Source organism: Protopterus annectens, chromosome 2.part1, assembly GCF_019279795.1.
Source record: "Protopterus annectens isolate FY-2018-M chromosome 2.part1, PAN1.0, whole genome shotgun sequence".
Classification (NCBI taxonomy): domain Eukaryota; kingdom Metazoa; phylum Chordata; order Ceratodontiformes; family Protopteridae; genus Protopterus; species Protopterus annectens.
The window spans coordinates 346,415,821-346,428,225 of NC_056729.1; the positions used below are offsets into that span (position 1 = coordinate 346,415,821).

Below are 12,405 nucleotides of genomic sequence, written 5' to 3' on the forward strand. Positions count from 1 at the left end.
TTAAACTTCCAGATTTTATTAGACAAAGTACGAGGTTATGGTGCATAAAATGTATGTGAGGCATTTCATGACGGAATTTAGGCATGCACACAGCTTAATATACATTAAAAAAGAAACTGAAGAAAATAATGAAACCAGAGTTAACTGGAGCCGATAAAAATCTGATGAAGTTCTGCAAGTAAATAGAACAAAAGCACTTAATTCACTTCTTTTGTGTGCTACATGGTGATTTTTATCAGCTCTGGTCAATTCTGGTTTCAGTATTTTCTTCAGTTCCTTTTTTTAGTTGTTGGTAATTTGCATTGTTTTTTGGTCCTTAATATGTATTAGACGTATCTTTTACTGGGTCCTTAGTATTTCTGTATGAGTGGGTGTAGAGACTGATGAAAAGAATGGGATGAGGCACAGATGCATGGGTATTGAAATAAAGGGGATGTCTGCCTCTAGAACAGAGGTGGAAGTAGATCAGAGGGAGATCAGCAACCTGTTTAGGTAATTAGTGGTAAATTCAGATGAGGAGTAAAATTAAAAGATTGATAGAGTTAAGTTACCTGTGAAACTGTGCTTGGGAGATAGAATCTTGTTAAACGTGCAGTTGGTCAGAATGTTGGACAGGAGCAAAAGACTAATCAAATTTTAGTTCTCAAAGATAATTCCAGAGTTATGCTGATTTCATGCCTTTGAACTTGGAGATGAAGGATGCTATTTTGTCCTCCATGGTTATATTTTCTGGAGCTTGGATGTTCTGTAATAGATATCTGTCAGACAACGGCAGTTCAGTCAGATAACCGAAAATACTTTACTCTTTTGTTTAAAGACACCTGTTCCCCCATTGAGGAGTTCCTGTACCTCCCTGTTCAAGTCTAAGGTTGTAACGTCTTGGAATAAGTTAAGTAAATGTTTTGGACTGCCATTGATTTCAGTAATCCAAACGTACCATTTCAGACCCTTCAGTTGATGCATTCCATTTCTTGTAAGAATGGATAATGGTATGAGCATAGATGTCTTTATTCATTGGTTGCAATATTCCTGACATAAGGGAGTTGCCTGCTAAGGCAACGACTTGACGTCGGCCAGTATATCAAAGTTTTCCAATACCTTGGGTGCACAGTACTTGTGATGTAGGCCACTAGCAGACATCGTCCATAAAAGCAATGTTCTCGCACACCACTCTCGGTACTTCTTTGCCTCCAGTTGGGTTGCCAGTCCTGGATCTTGCTGCTGCCAGAATCACTTGCTTAAACTAAGTGCCCTGTTGGGGAAATCTTGCTTTTTTTTCTGCTACCTTATCTTTTATTGAGGTTAATGTCATCCAGGATAGGGTGGTGTGACTGTGGAAGACCGAGTCCACATAAGGATAGTCATTCCCAGTGCCTCTCTTGCTCAGGACCCTAGCACCACCACAAAACCTGCTCCATTTGTCAAAAACAGTCCAAAATCTGTTATCCTCCCTCGCAATCTACCTAGAAAACCAACACCTTAAGCTTTTAGCCAATAGTGTGATGGAATCCTCCTTGGACATGACAACTGAGCCTACTAAGCGCAAGGCCAATAAACATACACCCAAAACCAAAGCTGTCCCTCTCGATACAGTGTCTCTCCCGAAGCACCTGAGAGCTCAAGAGACGTGTGCCACCATGGATCTGGAACTACAGGCTGAACCCATTTCACAGGCCACCTTGGTACCGGATGTATGCACGTCCAGAAAGGCAACTCAGACTTGTCTACCGATGTCAGGGGAAACCCAGGCTTATTGTGTCCCAGGGCCCTGGGGGGAGGGGGGTTACTCAAATTGTTAGAGAAGATGTTGATTCAGACTTGGTAGAATGTAGGCCTATGTCTGGCCCGTCGTCTTTGCATCACATTGATACTCCAGCAAAAAAGATGCAAAAAGCTAAGCACGTTTCTTCCCCTCTCAACCCTCAGAGGAAATGGCAAAATTTCACAAGACCTATTCAAAGCCTTCATGGCTCTCAGGCCTCCCTGTGTTCACTCTGCTTCTCCTCCTGCCTGGCCTACCTCCCCACAGAAAAGACCTAGGCCTCAGGCCACTTCTGAAGAAGATTCTTCTGAGGAGGACAGTGATCCATTTGATTACTCCTCTGATATCTCCTCATCTTTACATTATGCCTCCCCTGAAGAAGATTCAAATGAAACAGAATCTCCTATGGAGGAAATTTCTTTCCTTTGGGGAGACATACCAGGATGTGTGACTACTTCAAATGGGACAGTTCACAGATGTCAGAAGGTGCAAAAATGTTACTATGATCTCCTCCAAGTGCAGTCCCCCAGCCCTTCAGCCATGCCTTCTGTTATTCCAGCCTTTTTAGGTGCTTTTGCATCTACTTCCACTAACCCTGACTATCAACCTCCAGCCCCTAAAAAAGCTGGACAAGTACTATGAAGTACCTAAGGACTGCAGTTTTCTTTTCAGGGCATCAGTTGCAAACCCTTCTGTGATTTCAGTAGCCTCTGATAAGGCCTCCAGGTTGCTTCCTTCCTCCTCCCATCAGGTAAGGATAGCAGACAGAGAGGCTGGAGCAGGAAAATCTGTACCTCAGCCACCCTGGCCTTCAGAGCTCTGAGCTACCAGACCCACATGACCCCAGGTATAATATGGAGCTCGTGTTTCAGCTTTCTAAACTTATTTCAGACATGCCAGACTCAAAAAGCAAGGCCTTGGCATCCTCCCTCATTGCTGCCTCTTTTCAGGTAGCCAGACATTCTATTAAGTGCAGCTACAATGCTGTAGAAGCAACCTTAAGGGCTGCAGCTTCCTCTTCTGCCCTTAGAAGATTTGCCTGGCTTAAGCTTCAGCCCCTCCCAGAGGACATAGGTATTTACTAGGCTATAGGCCCAAGGGGCCTAATTAAGCCTAGCCAACAAGGTTCCCTGGCTTAAGCCACCCAAGAAAGTTATTTTCCTGTGCCCCTGTCGAGCAGAGCCACAGAAGTGATCCCCGGGTTGCATTTCCTATTTCCCATCCAATCAAGGTTTTTCTTGACGAGTGTTCATGAGGAACTTTGGTTGACATAGATGGGTAGCTTGCCCCAGAATATGGGAAGTCTCTTGGGACGGGACTCTGTCCCTCCAGCATGTCCTGTTTATTGTGGTGACAAGGTTTAGGTCCCTAGAGCATGTAGCTTGGAGGGATTGGGGTTTCTTTAGGTGTAGCATGTCCTGCAGCTCTGGGTTTGACATAGCTTTATATGTTAGGCAGAGATCACCTTGGAGTAGGCAATACGCTATGGAGTAAAGCTGGAGTTTTTTGAGACTCTGTGTAGGGCATCTGTTTGAGGCCAGTAATCTTCTTTGTCAGGTACTTCTGTGGCCTTTCCAGCTGCTGCAGATATATTGAGAGGTACATTCCAAAAGGGGCAGCGCACTCTATAATGGGTCTAATGAGTGTCAAGTAGAGGGGAACAATGACCTATTTTTTCCTGATTGAGAGCTCTTTTGTGATATGTGCCACATAGAAGGATTTCCTGACTACTGTGGCGATGTCATTATCAAATGAGAGACTAGTGTCCACCTGGGTCCCAAGGTCTCATCACACATTCGGCATTAAGTAGACTGCTGCTTATGTGGTAGTTCATGGGTACTCAGTTTTTACCAAAGGGGATGACAGTGCACATTTTGGCATTGAGCTTGAGGCCAGGCATCTTTCTCACTGAGACCCTTCTGTAGAATATCCACATCATTTGGGGACTCAACTGTGGCTTCTAGTTTGCAGTCATCTGTGAACCTAGTTAGCCAAAGACCTTCTGTGTTAGCCTGTACTTCAGAGAAGTAGATACCAAATAGGAGAGGTCCCAGGACTGAACCCTGTAGTTCTCCACTTGTCACTGGTTTGAAGTCAGATTTAGAGTCTGCAACTTTTACAGTGTGGGTTCTGTGAGTGAGCCAGTTGGCATCCCATCTTGTGACATATGGATTTATACCTAGTTTAGGGAATTTAGCAAATTCCAGAATGGGGGATGGTGTCGAAAGCCTTGGTGAGGTCAAGGTAGGCTGTGTGAAGTACCTTACCCTCGTCTATGGCTTTGGTGACTGCCTCAAAGAAGGCGATCAGGTTCAGGAGGCATGATCTGCATTTCACAAACCTGAACTGGGTGGGGTCCAGAGTTTGGAGGTTACCAATGTCTTTGTTTATGAGTTCCATGCTGATATGTCCCATGGCCTTACAGACCAGGCTCGTCAGGCTAATAGGGCGATAGTTCCCGGGATCAGTGGTGGCTCCCCCTTTGTGGTGTGGGATAACTGTTGCTGTGCGCCATTCAGTGGGCACACGTGAGGCTATGACTGAACATGGTGCTTAGGTGGGGAGTTAGTTCATTCTGAAGTTTGTGTAAAATGCAGCCTGGGATGTTGTCCAGTCTCATGGATGCTGTGTTTTTGGCTTTAGAGAGTGCAGCTTTTACCTGCGTAGTTGTGATTACAAGGACTCTGCATTCTTCCTATATAGATATGGGCCCTTTAGGGGTGAGAGGGGGGTAACTTTAGCACTGAACCTATCTGCCAGGATGTTGGCAATATCAGGTAATTCTGTAATTTTCATGCCATTGTGCTTTAATTCAGAGCAGCTCTGGGTGTTGCCATTGAGATTCTTGACATAGCTATAGAATGCTTTGTGGTTGTCCCTAGAGTCAGTGTGGAGTTTGTTTTTGTAGGTAACCTTGGAGGATCTTATAAGGGATCTCAGCTTCTTACTGAGGCTGACTAGGGAGCTCCTCCACTCATGGGATTTTACTCTCTCTTGCAACAGTTTCTTCCTTCTGTTGTAGAGTTTGTTTATGGCAGGGGACCACCAGATTGGCTTCCTTTTTTTTTTTGGAGGATAGCGTCTTGGTTCTGTTTAGGATAGCACGATCCATGCACTCATGTAAGTGCTTATAGAGTGTATTTGTGTAGGATTCAGCAGTTGTAACTGTATTGTCCATCTGCATGGGTGTCATGAAGTTCGCCACTTCTGTCTTAAGCATGAAGTTGGCTTGGAGAAAATTTTACCCTGGTTTCCTTAATGGAGGGTGGGAGCGGGATGTAGATATCTAGGGTGATATAGCTTATGGTCGGATCTGACCAATGAGGAGTTTACTTTAGGTGTGGAACACTGGTCACTCATGTTGATAATGACTAGGGTATTGTTGCCCGTGGTGGGGGTATGAATAAGTTGATCCAAGGCATTGGAGTTTATGAATTCCAGAAAGCGTTGAGCGAAGGAGTTGGTACATAAGTAGTTTTCCCAGTTAATGGTGGGGTAGTTGAAATCGCCCATTATTAGGGTGTTTGGTTGAACCCTAATATTTTCCAGTATATCAAGAAAAGAGGAGTGGGCTTGGTGGGGGGGATCTGTAGCAAGCTACAATTTGGATTGCAGATGTTCATCGTTTTACGCTGCTGCAGTCATCACAATTGGGTTATCCTGTCGTCAGGCGGTCACTCAGTCAGCCGGAATTCCAAAGTCTTGGTCTGGCGTCAGTTGCTGTCGCTTCTTCCCTGATGTCAGTGTGCCAGGGGTATATATAATGCATCCGACGCCATTTTCTTCAGTCTTTCTTGCCGCGCGGTGCCCGAAGCAGAAGAAGTTCGCAAGTGCCGGTCGGCCGACTCCTGAGAATTTCGAAGTCGAATTTCAGATCCGAAGTCTTCAATAAAGCTAAGTACCCTGTTGGGGAAACTTTTCTTGCCTCAGACCGATGTCAGAAAAAGTTAACAATTGTATTTCTTGTGGGAAGCAAATACCTCATAAGGATTTTCATTCTTACTGCTTACTTTGCCTAGGCCCAGACCATGACGTCACTGGTTGTCGTTTTTGTGCTAGGTTTAATAAGCGTACTATAAAAAGACGCTTTGATTTCGCACGACACTACTTGTGTAGAAAATTTAACTACACAATGCCGTCGGAGCAACCGACTACCGGCGTGCACAAAAAACGCAAGGAATAAGGACAGGCAGCCTAGACCCAAGCCAGACTCCGAGGCCTCGGCTGGATCGGTCTCCGGTTCACCGGTCTTCAGTGAGGCTCCGTCGCAGCCCCTGACTACCGCAGATTTGGAACCCAAGACCGCTTCAGAGCCTTTGGCGGAGAGTGCTAGGCCGACGCAGCCATTTTGTTTAGCCCCTACCGACGACACTGCAGAAAGAGATGGTGCTGCAGAAACACCTTCGGTTTCTGAAGGCATCTTCAGACCGACTACGCTAACCATAAAAACGTATCCTAAGCTTAAGACTCCCATTAAACCTAAAAAGACTGCACTTCAGTCTCCAGTTCAAGGCCCCATGCCTAAGAAACAGATGCTTAAAATGGCTGAAGATTTGATCTCTTTAATCAGGGGTTCCCAACCCCCACCCGACAAAAGGCCTAGACAAGAGGAAGATTATGTTCTTCTGATCAAGTGTCTATTTCCTCAGGCTCCTCTGCGGACTAAGATTACTCCTCCTCCCCTTATGAAGATTCTGATGCTGAGGATTCTATTCCCTAAACTTCTCCTCCTGAAGACTACTCCTTTGGGGAAACTTTACACACTATGAGGGAACATTTTCACTGGGAAGGTCAGGACTACTCTGACTCAAAGAAAAGGCTCAGAGAGTTTCTTTTACTCCCCCAGCACAGACCACTTGCCAATCCCCCCAGTTTTACACATTGTGGATGATGTTTACTTAGAATCTAGTTTGAACCCAGATTCTCTGCCTCCTGCTCCAGCCAAACCTGACCTATAGAGTGGCTGAATCCCACAAATTCCTTTATAAAAGCCCTGTTGCTGATCCAGAGACCATCTCCCAGGGTCCCAATGGGGCTAAGGCTTCTATGGCAAAAAATCCTGTACCCTCTGAAAAGGGACTCCAGAACACTAGACAGGTGGAGGGAAAAGGTTTACACCTCAGCCACTCTAGCTATGAGAGCACTAAATTGCCAATTTCACATGCTAAAATATCAGCAATTTCTAATGTCTCAGTTAAAACAAAAAAATGAGCACACTCCCTCAACAGTCTGAATTGAAAGAAATGCAAGATATGTTGCATTCAACTGAACAGGTGGGCAAACATACTTTACAATGTGGGTTTTATTCTTTGGAGGCTTCCTGCAGAGCAGCTGTCACTGGGTCTGTTGTATGTAAACCAAAACTTAGACTTGCAAGGAGTGTCCAAATAGAGGTCAGAAACCAAAAATTCCTTTTTAAATTTCTTTATTAAAAATCACAAACGTCAGACTAACGCCAAACCAATATGTACATTTTCGACCAAAGCAAGTCTTCATCAGAAACCAAGTACAAACAGGTGGAACACTTAAATAACCATTCAATTTCACAATTCAATTAATTAATCAAATGAAGTCTCACCAATAAAATTCTCTGATGCTAAAACAAAAGTTTAAACAATACAGTTCAAACTTCTTTAAACCTTGCTGTTTATAAAAAAATTTGTAATTCACTAGGTGAACATTTACAAATAAACAATTGTTCAAAATACATATACATTATCACATAAAAATATATAAATAAAATTACTTTGACAGTTCTTTAAAAATACTAAGGGAAATAAGAGGTGGCATGTGGGAGGCCAAACTTGAATACAGAGAGTTGTACTGGCAGATTATTTTAGATTCCACTAAGTTACCTGGTTTGAATGATATGATTTCCATTTCCTCAGTTCTTAAACAGGGCTGCTAAATTGTGATTTCAGGTTTTACCCACAAGGTGGTGATATAAACATGGAGATGTTATGTGATCCTATCTCGCCTACATTCTGACTGATGGGTTCGGAGCCGATCCCTCGGCTCCGACTCGGCACGCTTATGCTATAGAGCGAGGCCTCTAATTGGTTGAGCTATCTTTTATCCCAGGATGCACCACCACTAATCCCCCAGATCTCGTTTGCCGCTATCAAGCTTAGACGTGGTCTCAACATTGGCTGGGCTAAGTACTAGTTATTAGGCTTTTTCCTGTCACAAATTTCTTTTCCTTGAACCCAAAAGCTGTTTTAACAGCTATTGTTATATTGTTGTTATATTTGTGTGTTTGGCGAATTTGTGTTACTAATTTCGTGAAATTTTTAGTCAGGGAAGGTTTCCCGTTTCAGTTAGAGGGGCCTTCCCCTGTTACTTTACTGTTTGTGTAATTTCTTGGGTCAAGTACCCGTTTAAGTTAGAGGGTCTTGACTCCCTCTATCTATCTTTTACCTTTTTCTGTCAGTATACTGTTTGCTGTTAGTGCTTTAAAAAAAAAAAAATATATATATATATATATATATATATAATTTCTGTTATTGAACTGTCTTTGACTAAAGGCTTAGTGTGTTTTTCGCTTTTGTGGGTTCTTTGGCAGCAGTTATGTCGAAAGAACACAAGCCCTCCGGGTTTAAGAAATGCACGAGGTGTGGTTTCAAAATGTCCATAACGGACGACCACGCCTCGTGCGTCTATTGCTTAGGTGCTAAGCATTTGCAAGAGTCGTGCAGTGTGTGCCACGCGTTCTCTTCAAGAGTCCTCCAGGAGAGGAAAAACAAATTAATCCTCAAGGGATTAATCAAGCCTTCCTTTGAGGAGGCGTTGTCTTCCTCTCCGTCTCCTTCTAAAAAGAAGAAAGCATCGGCTCTGACCAGTCAGTCGGAACCGACTGCTAAAAAATCCAAGCAGACTTCTCCATCGGCTCCACGGACTTCGGAGCCGAGGTCGGAACGGTCTGCCTCGATGCCTCCAGCCTCGACCCCTCTGGTTTCGGAGCCGAGGTCTGGGGCATCGAGAGGCGGGTCACCCTAATCGGCTCCACTGATATTGGAGCCGATCAGGGTTACCGGCTCAGACTCTTCCCCCTCGGAGCCGAAGTCCTTATCTGCACCGAGGGAAGTTTCCTTGAAATCTTCCTCGGAGCCGATAGTTGTTGAGTCCTTTCAGAGCCGGTCCCCGAGCCCTTCGGAGCCGATGGAGAAATCGGTTCGGGCCCGATTGGTATCCTCTAGGTCATCCAAGATGTCTGATTCGGACATCGACAGGGTGCTCCTTCGACTCTTCCAGTCTCCGGTGTTCCAAAAGCTAGTTTCGGCTCCAGCCCATTTGGCTTCGGAGCCGATGGTCCACTCCCCTGCTGTGGTTCCTCCTCCAACAGCTTCGGCACCGTTGGAGCCGGTGCTGGTGGAACCTGTGGAGGTGTTAGGGTCGGGCCCGACCCTTGCTCCAACTCCGGCTCTTGGGTCGGAGTTCAGTACACGGACTTCTTCCTTCGGCCCTGGGGGGGAGGCTTCGGGATTGATGCTCTTGGTCCCAAGTCTCCCTCTTGGTGCGTCGGCGGCGGGAGTACCGTCCACTGTCATGGCCACGGAGGTGGGACCCTCCCAGGATTCTGGTGGTCCCGCCTTCAGGGCTATGAGGAGCACTTTAGCCAAATCTTCCTTGGCTACCTCCATGGTTTCCCTAGCTACCTCCCTGCATACGGAGACTGGGTCGTTGGCAGTCCCCCTGTCTTTAGACAGCGGAGCCCCAGGGCCTCAGGTTACCCCCCCCCCTCCTGGAGGTCCTTCTGAAGCCTCTTCGGAAGAACCCCCCAGGAAAAGGTTGTGCAAGAGGAAGCACGTTGACTCCCCTGATGAGTCTTTGACATCCGACACCGATCTCGATGATGCAGAGGGGTCCCCTAAGTCGTCCTCTGAGGATGTCTCCTTTGCAGACATCCTGGAAGCCCTAAAACAGCGAGGCGGCTGGCAGTCCAAACCTCCCTCTGCTGATGAGTCGGTGTTCCTGAAGGCCTTCGGGGCTCAGCCCTCTGCCTCCTGGGTGTCTCCGCCCTTCGATGAGCTCTTGGATTTGATCTGTCGAAGGGCGTGGGAACACCCAGACTCTGTGGAACCGGTGCCTGCTTGTCCGAACAAATTTCTCTCGGCCCCCCCTGATAGAGAGTTCCTTACTAAAGGTGTGGCTGTAGATGCTTTGGTTGTGGCATCTGCTACCCAGCAAGATGTAGCAGAGGCTTCTACGTCCGTCCATCCTCCTAATAAGGAGTCTAGGAGCATGGATCGCACGAAAGCGCACCCTTAGTTCAGCGGCCTTTACACTGAGGTCCTTGAACTACCTGACGCACTTTACCAGATTTCAGAGGGATCTGATTAAGGAGCTATCCGATACCCTCTTGGGTAACCTGCCTGAGGAGCTGGCCCAGACGGTTGGCTCTCAGCTGGCTACAATGTCGTCCATTTCTAACTCGTCCATGAGGCTCATTTCAGATGCGGCCGAAGGGCGAGTAGAGCGGGTACAGGCATTGCTCACGGAGACAAGCCTGGCTCCGCCTGTGTCATTTCGCGGAGGCCTTTAAGTCTTCATTTGCTGACGCCCCCTTTGATGGGTCCTCCCTGTTTGGACCCAAGGTAAAAGACACACTAACCCGCTGTGAACAGGAGGGTAAGACTCTGACTGCAGGGGCACGATTTTCCACTCCCTTTCGGCCTTATCCCAAGGCTAAAAGAGGAGGGAAAATGTGGTTCTGTAGATCTCAGAAGCCTTACTCCTCTCAGCAGGAAAGTTCCCCTTCCAGAGGCAGAGGAGGGGGAAATTCATCTGGAAGACGCCGTCCCAGAGGCGGCAGAGGCCCTCGCAACACTGGAGACTGCGAGTCCTTTCGTGGCTCTTCAGCCTTTCATAGTCCCTGAGGGATTGCCCGGCTGTGCTGCTCCGGAGCCAGTCGGGGGTCGTTTCTCGAAGCACCTGAAGGCCTGGGAAGGGATCACTCAGGACCGATGGGTGCTTCAGATTATAGCCGGAGGTTACTCCATCCCATTCTCCCCAGTCCAAAAAAATCCCGGACCCGCCACCCAGTCAACGGGATACCGCAGCCTCAGAAGTTTCAAAGCTGCTGCAAAAAGGAGTCATCCAACCGGTCCCCGCAGACCAGATCGGATTAGGGACTTACTCAAGATTCTTTTGGTGCCAAAGACCGGGACTTGAGGCCCATTTTGGACCTCAGCATCCTAAACCGTTCAGTCAGAAAGTCCAAGTTCGAATGGTCACTCTACAAACCATTCTCCCATTGCTGGAGAAGGGTGTTTGGATGTGCTCCATAGATCTCAAGGACGCGTATTATCATATCAAGATACATCAAGCGTCCAGGAGACATCTGCGCTTCAGCCTAGGAGGCAGTCATTTTCAGTTCCGTGCGCTGCCCTTTGGTCTCACCACAGCCCCCAGGGTGTTCACCAAGTGCTTGGCAGTAGTGACTGCTCACCTGAGAAGTCTAGGATTCCAGGTGTTTCCGTACCTAGACGACTGGCTCCTAACTGCCACCTCCAAGCATCTACTTCATGGAGCCTACAAGCCACTATATCACTGGGCAGTTCCTTGGAATCACCTTCAATTGGCCAAAGTCTGTGTTGCGCCATCTCAAAGAATAAGATTCATAGGGGTAGAGATAGACTCAAACCAAATGCGGTCTATCTACCTACAGACAGAATTCAAACCATACAAAATCAAGTTCGAGCCTTACTTCCCAGGTCCAAAGCCCCAGCCAGAATGGTCCTGCAGCTATTGGGGTCCATGTCTGCCACGGTTCTTCTAGTCCCCTTGGCAAGGTTGCACATGAGAATCCTCCAGTGGCTTCTTTCAACTCAGTGGTCCTTTCAGGAACTCCCTCTCAATCACCTCATATGGATCACGGAATCTTGCAAACGGGACCTTCGCTGGTGGCTAGTGCCCTCCAATTTGGATCAGGGACGACCCTTTGTTCTTCCTCCTCCGGCGGCCACTTTGACCACGGACGCCTACCAGATGGGGTGGGGGGGCATTCCCTGGGCAGGTCAGTCCAAGGCAAATGGCACCCGGAAGAGACTCTTCTTCATATCAACATCCTAGAAATGAGGGCAGTACTCCTGTCCCTTCAAGCCCTTCACGATTATCTCCCTCAGGGCGTAATTGCTGTTCACTCAGACAACATGTCAGTTGTCTGGTACCTGAACAAACAGGGAGGGACCAGATCCTATCCTCTTTGCAGAGAAGCCATGAGAGTTTGGGAATGGGCAGTCTCGACCAAACGCTTCCTAGTGGCTACTCACATACCGGGCAAGTCCAATGTCATAGCCGACAGATTGAGCAGAGCCATCCTCTCTCCTCACGAATGGTCTCTGAATATGACAGTTGCAAGTCAGATTTTCAGCGAATGGGGAGTTCTGTGTTGCGACCTCTTCGTGACTCCTCTGAATGTGAAGTGCAAACAATTTTTCTCCCTAACCCCGGCTCCGGGGAAGAGCCCCATGGACGCATTAGTCCATCCTTGGCCCACCGGCTTGCTTTATGCCTTCCCTCCAGTTCCTCTCCTCCCCAGGGTGATTCAAAAGGCATCTCTCTTAGGGAGCAAAATGATCTTAATTGCTCCTTACTGGCCTCGTCAAGTGTGGTTCCCCTATCTTCGGAAACATGCTCTGGAA

At 47.2% G+C, this 12,405-nt stretch overlaps 1 protein-coding gene across 1 annotated transcript in view; it reads left to right on the forward strand.

Annotated features, from left to right (window-relative positions):
- The window catches only part of DHX15 (DEAH-box helicase 15), a 1,215,680-nt gene that overhangs the window by 1,124,150 nt on the left and 79,125 nt on the right, over nucleotides 1–12,405 (forward strand). The window lies entirely within an intron of this gene.